At 48.1% G+C, this 7500-nt stretch overlaps 1 protein-coding gene across 2 annotated transcripts in view; it reads right to left on the bottom strand.

Annotated features, from left to right (window-relative positions):
• OSGIN2 (oxidative stress induced growth inhibitor family member 2) overlaps positions 1 to 7500 on the bottom strand; it is a 54594-nt gene that overhangs the window by 35600 nt on the left and 11494 nt on the right. The gene's annotated exons all lie outside the window — the stretch shown is intronic.

The following is a 7500-nucleotide window of genomic DNA, read 5'->3' as shown; positions in this document are numbered from 1 at the left end:
CAGTAAAGCTGGGAAGTCAGTAAGCAATACAGAAGTCCTTGACTTCAGGAAAGCTGATTTCGATAAGCTAAGGAGGCTTGTCAGTGAGGCCCTAAAGGGCCACAAGCCAAAAGAGATGGGATTTCAGGATGAGTGGTTGTCCTCAAGGGAGCAACCCTGGATGCGCAAGCAAAGTCTATCCCGGCTCGAAGGAAAGGCAGCAAAACAGCACAGCAGCCCTCTTGGCTCTAGGGAATTAGCGGACCTCCTGCATCTAAAAAGACAGACCTACAAAAGATGGAAGGCTGGATCCACCTCCAATGCCCAGGAAAAAGCAAACTTGCTAAATGGGTACTTTGTGTCAGTTTTTCACCAATCCCATGGGATGCCCTTGCCCATTACGGGACAAGGAGGCCCGGGTGAGGGAGATTCCTTATCCTCCATCAATGATGACCTCGTGAAGGAACACCTTGAGAGGCTGGACACCTTCAAGTCAGCCAGCCCTGACAGCTTACACCCCAAGGTACTCAAGGAGCTGGCTAGCATCATTGCTCAGCCCCTGGCATGGATCTTCAAGAACTCTTGGCATCCTGGTGAAGTGCCCAATGATTGGAAGAAGGCCAATGTGGTGCCTATCTTCAAGAAAAGGAGGAAAGTGGATCTAGCAAACTACAGAGGCCCATCAGCCTGACCTTTATCCTGGGGAAGGTCTTAGAAAAGATTATCAAGGAGGCCATTCTTAACAGACTGGCTGACGGCAACATCCTGAGGGAAAGCCAGCACCCGTTTGTTATGGCTAGGTCTTGCTTGACCAATCTCATTTCCTTTTACAACCCAGTGACCTATCACCTGGCCAAGAAGAAGAGATTGATGTCATATATCTTGATTTTAAAAAAGCTTTCGATCTGGTATTCCATGATCACCTCTTGGCAAAACTAGCTAACTGCGGCCTCGGCCACACCATGATCCTTTGGCTGAGGAACTGGCTCCATGGTAGGACCCAACAGAGGGTGGTGGTTGATGGAAGTCAATTGTCGTTGTGTGCTGTAAACAGTGGGGTCCCTCAAGGGCCTATACTATTTAACATTTTCGTTAGTGATGTAGACATTGGTGTCAGAAGCAGACTAGCCAAGTTCGCTGATGATACCAAACTCTGGGGTAAAGCATCCACACCTGAGGACAGGAGGGTGATCGAGGCAGACCTTGACAGGCTCAAGAAATGGGCGGATGAGAACCTGAGAGTGTTTAACACCGAAAAATGCAAGGTTCTTGTAATGGGTCGCCCCTCCCAGCACCACCTTCCTAGTACTCCACACCTTGCGTGGGCACCCTTGGATCCTTCTTTGGGGTTCTTATGTCCCGCCCTATATTTTCCTGCCATGTCTCAATGGAAATTAGGATGATGTTCTTGCAAGCAGGAGGCTGCCAATTGGATTGGATACGTTGGGACCTGACCCCTGATTTTCTCTAGCTAGGCCTCCCCATCTAAACCCACTAAACAGGGTTTGACTTCGAGGCTCTAGCCTTTTCCACCATCTTGAGGCCTGGGGTCCCTTTTCCTGTTCCAATCTGGAGCCTAGTCCAGAGGGCCTGGGCGCCAACCCCACCGCGGGAGAGCCACAAGCCCCAAACCAGGCGATGACCCTGAAAATAACGCTGCACCACAGGCACACTAGAGCTCCCCAGCTTTTAGGGTTGCACCTCGCTGGCGCCGGAGGTTTGCGCCCCCTCTCTGGGCTCCTTACTACCCCCTCTCTGGGGTTTCTGCAGTCCTCACACTGGGGCTCACCATCACCGCTCCCTCACACTGGGGCTGGGGTTTCCACAATGCCACGGATCCCCTATAAGGCCTCCTCCAACCCCTAATAGCCTCACCCGGTGTTTTATACAACAAGAAACAAAACACAAGCCCCTAGGCTGTAACAAATTCAAGCTGCTTGGCTATAACATTATTCCTGATGCATCAGTGGTGCTCTATCCTTCCCCCAGTCTCAGAGCTGTACCTGCAGTCTAGCCTCTCCCCTCCGCTTGCTCTGAGAGAGCTCCTTCTCCCATGGCCGCTGGCAGGGAACTCTTTGCTAGGCCTCAGCCTGGGAGTTATATAGGAGCCAAGCCCTGCCCCTTCCAGTCAGCTGACTCCCACCAGTTGCCATAGCAACGTGAACCTGTGCCTCTTCATTACTACTCCCCAAGTAGCAGGCACCTCAGTGCCCTACTACAGTTCTTCACCTTGGAAGGAAAAGCCTGAAGCATGCTTATAGGCTCGGCAGTGCTATGCTGGCTAGCACTACAGATGAAAGGGACTTGGGGGTCAGGACTGACCACAAGATGAACATGAGCCTGCAGTGTGATGCTGCAGCTAGTAAAGGCGAGCAAAATGCGGGCTTGCATCTATAGATGCTTCTCAAGCAAATCCCAGGACATCATTCTCCCGTTGTACTCAGCTGTGGTGAGGCCACAACTGTAGTACCGTGTCCAGATTTGGGCTCCACAATTCAAAAAGGATGTGAAGAAGCTTGAGACAGTGCAGAAGAGAGCCACGCACATGATCAAAAGTCAGGAAAACAAACCTTATGATGAGAGGCTGAGAGCCATGGGGCTCTTCAGCCCAGAAAAGTACAGGCTCAGGGGTAATCTGGTGGCCACCTATAAGTTTATCAGGGATGCGCACCAGGATCGACAGGAAAGTCTGTTCACCAGAGTGCCCCAAGGGATGAGGCTGAATGGTCACAAACTCCTCCATGACCATTTCAGGGTGGATACAAGGAAGAACTTCTTTACTGTTCGAGCCTCCACGGTTTGGAGTAGACTGCTGCTGGAAGCAGTTCAAGCACCTACTTTGAACACCTTTAAAAGACATTTGGATGCTTATCTTGCTGGGATCCTATGATCCCTGCTGACTTCCTGCCCCTGGGGCAGGGGGCTGGACTCAATGATCTTCCAAGGTCCCTTCCAGTCCTAGTGTCTATAAATCTATTTACCTATAACTTTGTGTGTGTCAAGATTATACTAAAAATTTATTATTCTAATATAATAAAATTAGAATAATTATAATTTTAGTTTGTCTGTCCATAATGCTTTTGCTCAACTGCACACGCACCAGCTGGCTGTGCGGGCCGGGGCCAGCCAAGTTAAAATGGGAGCCCATCTGCCAGTGCCGCCTCCTGCAGCTTCCAGTGCAACAGCTCCCTCCACCCCACCTCCACTCATGGCAAAAAAATAAATTGACACAAGCACATTACAAGTGGCAGGGCCAGCTGAGGAATGGCAGGATCCCCTGTTGGCCCTGCCTTCTCCAGCAGCCTCCGGTGTGGCAGCTCCCTCCACCTCACTTCCACAGAGGCAAAAATAAAAAATTGGGTAGAGCACTTTAAAAGCAGAAGGGCCAGCTGAGGAAAGGCGGGAACACCTTCGTAGTAGCAGGGGTCGGACCCAGGGCTCCATCCCTGGTGCCCCCCTTCTCCTGTCATTCTTGACATGTATGTTTAATAATAAACTAGCAAACTGCACAAAACCAAACCAAATCTTGGTAATAAAACCCAAAGTACTGTTATCACATTGGTAAAATAAAGTAATTTTTAAAATTATTACCTTAAAACCCAATTCAATCTTAACAGCACTACCTGAGTAAGGTCTATCTAAATAAGGATTTGCAGAATCAAGTTCTAAATCAGACATAAGGTAGGTAATGTTGAGAGAGAGAGATTAAAGAAAGCGCAATAAAGCCACGAGGTGAATTGCTTGCATACTGGAAACATCACATTAGGGTTTTATTATTACTACTTTTATTGTGCTGATGCAGTGGAAACAATGTTGGGAAGGGGAATGGTTTTAATAAAGAATATAAGGACACAGAGACTACAGCATACACATAATCAGGGAGACTATTTTGATCATGAAGGGCAGCACTGGAGAAAGATCATGAAGTAGAACAGCGTACAAGTTGTCAATCTTTTATTCTCTCTTACTACGCTATTAATTCATTTTAGTTTGTTTTCTTTTAAGAGCTCTTAAGTGTGACAGCCACATATTACAGATAAGCTATGCACTGTGAAGATCATGTTAAGAGGTTTCCAGCCATAAAATATCTGATTAAATAGCACTAAGACATACTTTAGATATTAGTGTTTATTTTTCACTGGTAGAAGTCAAGGTAGCTGCATTTGTTTTCAGCACTGCCATACTATGAAGGTAGAAGAAATGCAGAGCACAGGTACTTCTACCTTGCCTTCTGACTAGCCTCAGACTAACACAGCTCACTACTCTCTGTACCTGATGTACAGTTACTGAAACTAATGCAACTCTGGCCTGGTACAGACATTCTGTTTCTCCTGAGATTTACTGTTCTCCCATGAGAAACCACAAATACACAAATGTTCAGGCTTTTTCTCCCAGAATAAAATTGGCTGCTCCAGGGGAAAAAACCAACACAACCTGGACACAACCAAGGTTCAAATCACTTCCCAGGGAGTTTTTCCTCAAGAAAGTGAATGTCTGTACGTGATGACAACACAGGCTGACCATGGGCAGTCTGGGTTAGCCAATCAGGGCTGCCTTATACATTGCTGTCATCTATTGGCAGGCAGACATGAGCCTGCAGACCCTACTGAGATACGTCCACCGGGACATCACCTAGGTGCACAGTGTCAGTATTGCAAGCTTTCTACTCTCTAGGTTTTCAGCATTCAAGTGTCTGTACATATGGCTCTGGGTCAGTTTTTCTACCATGAGAACAAGCCTGGGAGAATTCTCCTAGATCTGAATGTGTATACACAGCCTCAAGTCACTAACCATATGGCAGTCTTGGACTATGGTACACAGAAAGATAGGAAATGGCAGGTGTTCCTCTCAAGTTTGGTCTACACTCCATAGTTTGCACTTGGGAAGCTTAAATTTTTCTGGAAAGTACAAGTGCACCCAAACTCATAGATAGCATCTTTATGGCCAGAACCCCCTTTTCTACTGACAGAGTAACGCAAACACTGTGAGAAACAAAAGACTACTGCTGCCACCTGGTAGCTGATAGAAGATGTGCATGGGCTTTGTCTGTACTTTCTGCTGCTTGCTACCACCACTGGAGGAAGCTGGTGCTCCTCCGTGCTCACTGTGCATCTTGCCAGCACAGCTGATTAGTTTGAGCTGCCAGAACACGGTGTGGTATGTACAAACTCTGGAAGCTTCCTGCCGTCAGAAGACTTATAAAGACAGTCATGCCACAAAATGTGAAATTCAACATAGTGATTCATGCTTCCATCCTTTGCAAGTCCCTCTTTTTAGACGTAGGAGGTCCATGAATTCCCTGTAGAGCCAAGGGGGTTGCTGAGCCCTTTACCACCTTTCCTACAGGTTGGGATGGACTTTCGTTGTGCTTCTAGGATTGCTGCCTTAAGAAGCAACCACTCATCGTGAACTCCCCTCCCTGTCAAATTGTGGCCTCAAAAACAAGCCTCCTGAGCTTATGAAAGTCGGCTTTCCTGACGTAGAGAACTACTACATTTCTAGCTGACTTGCCAGCTTTGTGATGGATAGTGAAAGTAATCAACTCATGGTCACTTTCACCCAGCATCCCTTCAATTCTTAGGTTACCGATTAGATCATCCCCTTTGGCCAGTGCCAGGTCCAACAGCACCTTACTCCTTGTTGGCCCATAAGCGTCTTGAGACAGGTAGAGCTCATCCACACATGTGAGACAATTTTGAGACTGATCGGATTTGGCTGAGTGCTCTTCCCATGAGATGTCCAGGTAGTTGAAGTTTCCCATGACAACCATGCACCGAGAGCATGCAGCCTTGCCCGGTTCCCTGGCGAATTCATGGTCAGGCTCTTATTTCTGATTTGGAGGTTTGTAGTACACTCCTACCACTGTATCCCCTTCACCACAGTCCCCTCGTATTCTAACCTAGAGGGCCTCCAGTTGTCCTCCTTGGGTGCCAATCTCAGTTTTTAGGGATGTGTAGCTCTCTTTCACATAGACAGCTATACCCCCACCCCTTTTTTTCAGTACAATCTCTCCTGTACAGCGTATAGCCATTTATACCCATAGTCCACTCATAGGAGGAGTCCCATCAGGTCTCTGTTATTCCTATGAGATTGTAGTCATTTTTGTTTAGCAGAAGGACCAGTTCCTCCTGTTTATTCCCCCAAATTCCTGGCATTAGTATACAGGCAAGTAAGTATGCTTCCTTGCACTCATGGAGAAGCTTTGTTCCTGGGCTGGGGTAGGAGTGGGTTACCTTGAGCATCCCAACCTGCTGATTTTGAGGTTGATGCTTGGTGAGCTTGCTTTGACGGCTGTCTGCCCATCCCCGGCGAGCTGAGTTTAAAGCCCAGTCAAGTAGGTCAGCCATTCTGGCCGAGAAGAGCCACTTCCCCAGTGGATTGAGGTGGAGACCATCTCTTCCCAACAGAGAGAGGGGCAGTGGTCTGAAATGTGGTCATAGAAGCCAAAGCCTTCATGATGGCAACAACACTGCAGTCTTCTGTTTACTACCTCAATTTGTCTCTCCTCCTCAGCCCATGACCCATAATCAGAAGAATAGAGGAAAAAAAAAACCCCCACCTGTGTCCCCAATCCTGAGCCCTGTAGTTATTTGTGACCCAGCTGCGATTGCTCTGAGCCATGTCATTTGTGCCCATGTGAATAAGGAGCATGGGGGTCAGATAAGTTTTGGAACCCCCCCTGGTCAGGGGGTCAGATAAGTTTTGGAATCCTCCCAGCCACATCCCAGATACGGGCTCCTGGGAGGCAGCAGACCTTCAGGGCTAAGGGGTTGGGGAGGCAGATCCTTCCGTCCCCCTCAGGAGGTAGTCTCCCACAAAGACCACTCTGCATTGCACTTAGGGATGGTAGCTGGTTGGGTTTCTTCTTCACTTGCAGAAGCTGGGAGCTCCGCAGGCTCTACTGGTGCTGTGAGGGGTCCATACCTGTTGCAGAGATCCAGAGGTGTGGTGACCCTGGTGCAGTAAGCCTTGCGGCCAGAGACAACCTTTGTTCAATTCCCTAGCTAGACAGTATGGGAGTGCCTCTTGGCCTCCCTTGTCCTGGCTGGCAACCTAGCTCTTCTCTCTTCTTTCTCGGGGTAAAGGGCCTGGCAGTAGGAGTCAATCTCCTGTTTACCATCCCTGATGGCATGCAGCCTCTGCACTGTGGTCTGGAGCTCGCTATCTGGCATTCCAGAGACTCCAATACATAGCAAACCTCACAAAGGGAGCTGGCAATGCTTCTGATCCCATGAGTCTGCAGTTATGCCATGCAGACCCCACAGCTGAGAGCCAGAGGGCTCTATTTCTCCAAGACAGCTTCTGTATCCCTATATATCAAGTTAAGTGAGTTAGGATGTGCTGAGCTATTTTTGAAGAAAGATTTTGCAGTTTTGTGGTGCGAGATGCTCACCTAGGCACTCTCAATTGAGGGTCCCCCGCTAAAGAACTCATTCCTTGCTGTACATAGTCCACTGGCTCTCAACTTCTCTCAAGCTTTAGGCACTCCTCCATAGTTTTTTTTTTTTTTTTTTTTTTTTT

Source organism: Gavialis gangeticus, unplaced genomic scaffold (genome assembly GCF_001723915.1).
Source record: "Gavialis gangeticus isolate Ggan-Ray unplaced genomic scaffold, GavGan_comp1, whole genome shotgun sequence".
NCBI classification, from domain to species: domain Eukaryota; kingdom Metazoa; phylum Chordata; order Crocodylia; family Gavialidae; genus Gavialis; species Gavialis gangeticus.
Note: the sequence above shows the minus strand (reverse complement) of the source record. Positions and strands in the feature narration are given on the sequence as shown.